This window comes from Galeopterus variegatus, unplaced genomic scaffold (genome assembly GCF_000696425.1).
Source record: "Galeopterus variegatus unplaced genomic scaffold, G_variegatus-3.0.2 Scaffold644, whole genome shotgun sequence".
Classification (NCBI taxonomy): domain Eukaryota; kingdom Metazoa; phylum Chordata; class Mammalia; order Dermoptera; family Cynocephalidae; genus Galeopterus; species Galeopterus variegatus.
The window spans coordinates 353,622-356,399 of record NW_007726755.1 but is presented as its reverse complement, the minus strand read 5'-3'; the positions used below and the strand labels follow the sequence as shown (position 1 = coordinate 356,399).

Genomic DNA, 2,778 nt, shown 5'->3' with positions numbered 1-2,778 from the left:
AAGAATATCAATCACTAAGCATAGGGACCAAAGTAAAAGAAAGAACTGCAAAGCTAATAATCATGGCATTAAAGTAAATGAGGAAAGTATGCATAACAAATTAATCAAAATATGCTAACATGAAAGCAATACTGTATCTATTGGCAGGGAGCAAGGGGGTCACGGAGGGAGAGAAATATTATATGCTATGAAAGTAGAAAATGATAAACAAACACTGTAGCTTCTTACTTATCCACCAACATTTGAAAAATATTTTAAGACATTTGAAACTCAATTCTGTATGTGTTGATGTTTTTATTTGATGAATGAAATGTGTTTTTTTTTTAAAAAAAAAAAAAAAACAATGCATCACTTTTTGCCTGGCAAAATCTTCACTTGTCCACACTCACAAACAATCTACACTATTTTACTTTGTGAAACTTTCTAGTCTGTCTTCCCACTCATCAGAACAGCCTTCCTGACAACCAGTCAGGGATGCCAGAGAAGGAATTTTACAGCTCAGAGTCAGGAGGAAATTTTTAAGATTTAAAATATTATGCTTATTCATATAGACATGAATGACCTCTAAATAAAAGTATCAATTATCCCTGATATTTGTTCAATGACAACTGTATAGCTGAGTTTAGTTCTAAGCTTGACACTCCCTTCACATCTTCAGCCTCAATTTTCTAATCTGTAAAGTAAAGTTGTTTGCTTTTGTTATATTTCTAAAATAACTTCTGCCTGTAATATTTAACTATTCTATGAATAGCCTTCAATTAATGACAGCATGATATAAAAATGCCCTGGAATCTAGTTATGGTTGGAGATGGAACCTTTATTATATTGTCAACATTTTACTTTCTTTTCTTATTAAAATTCTACAGCCACATCAGAAGGAACCGGGTGGAGCGGCCAACATGGCAGAACACAGGCGACATAAGAAGTGGATCCAGGAAGTTGGTGAACCATCTAAAGAAAAGAAGGCTGTAGCCAAGTATCTTCAATTCAACTGTCTGACAAAGTTCACCAATATGATGGTTCACTGGGTTGATTATTTTATTGCTTCAAAAGCAGCGGACTGCCTTTTGGATTGAAAGTGGGCAAAGGCCAAGAAAAGAGAGGAAACTTTATTTACAACCAGGGAGTCTGTGGTTGACTACTGCAACAGGCTTATAAAGAAACCATTTTTTCACCAGGCTCTAAAAGTAATGAAAATGAAGCATGATAAAGACATAAAGAAAGAAAAAGATAAGGGAAAAGCTGAAAGTGGAAATGAAAATGATAAAAAGAGCAAGAAAAAAAAAACATAAAGGATGAAAAGACAAAAAAGATGGTGAAAAAGAAGAATCCAAAAAGGAGTAAACTCCAGGAACTCCCAAAAAGAAGGAAACTAAGAAAAAATTCAAACTTGAGCCACGTGATGACCAAGTTTTCTGGATGGAAATGAGGTTTGTGTGTGGATCTATTACCTGGTTCACTTTAAAACATTTGTCATGGGATTAATTCTTGTAACTGCAATAATAGCAGCTACCCTCTTTCCTCTTAGGCCAGCAGAAATGAGGGTAGGGTTTTATTAGCTCAGTATGGCCGCAGGCTGTTTTGTAGCCAGTATTCTCCTTGCTGTTGCTTGTTGCATTCTATTTCTCATCATTTGGCTTATAACTGGAGGAAGGCACCACTTTTGGTTCTTGCCAAATCTGACTACTGACTTGGGCTTCATTGACTCCTTCAGGCTTCTGTACACATATGAATACAAAGGACCAAAAGCAGACTTAAAGAAAGATGAGAAATCTGAAACCAAAAAGCAGCAGAAGTCCGACAGTGAGAAAATGTCAGACAGTGAGAAAAAGGAAGATGACGAGGGAAAAATAGGACCGGGAATTCATGGAACAGAAGGCTCAGGTGGAGAACGGCATTCAGACACAATGACAGGAGGGAAGATGACCGGTCCCAGCACAGTAGTGGAAATGGGAATGATTTTGAAATGATCACAAAAGATGAAATGGAACAGCAAACAGATGGGGATTGTTGAGAAGAAGAAGAAACAGTGATGAAGAAACACCGAAGTCTTCACATGAAAAATCATAATCTGATGAATTTGGGGACCGAATAAGTAAAAGAGGTCGGATTTTCTATGTTGGCCAATCACCATAATGTGCACATGGCATTTGTAGCATTCTTTAAATCTATTCACTGTAATGTATTTGAGTATTTGACATCCAAGCCTTTATATTCCGTTCTTCATTTTATAGAATACTGGTACTATTACTGGTACAGTTTAAAGCCATCGACAAGTTTTATCCATTTGATAATTTTACAGTATGTAGGTGTCATTCATTTTGATAGTTATCAAAGATGCACTTTCCACAATGACATTTAGATTAATGGCATTTTTGACAGTTTTATGCTTTTTAATTTTAGATTAATCAAAATAACTTTAAAAGAATAAGGTAACCCCAGCATTTCAGATTATGTAGCCATTTCACAGTTTCTTTAAGATGAAATTCATAAACTTATTGTTCTTGATAGTTACTTTAGTTTTTCATTATAAAATTATACCAGGAAATTTCCTTTAAGATTCTGAGTTAGCAGGGTTCAAAAGCATTTTGTGGAAACAAGCCAACTAGTAATGTAGCAACACTTTTAGTTTAGCTAAAAATTCTCCTTTTCCAACTTAGGAAATCCAAACTGATTTGTACATCTGATTCATAGAAAAATGGTCATCTCCAGCAGAGAAAGTAAACAGCGTGAGTTGGGAGGCAATGGCTCTTTCTTCTTGCCCCTTTCCTTGTCGTA

The 2,778-nt window shown here is 35.5% G+C and overlaps 1 pseudogene; it reads left to right on the top strand.

Moving 5' to 3' along the window:
- Nucleotides 1-878: 878 nt before the first annotated feature.
- LOC103589056 lies at nt 879-2,070 on the top strand (annotated as a pseudogene).
- The last annotated feature ends 708 nt before the right edge of the window (nt 2,071-2,778 follow it).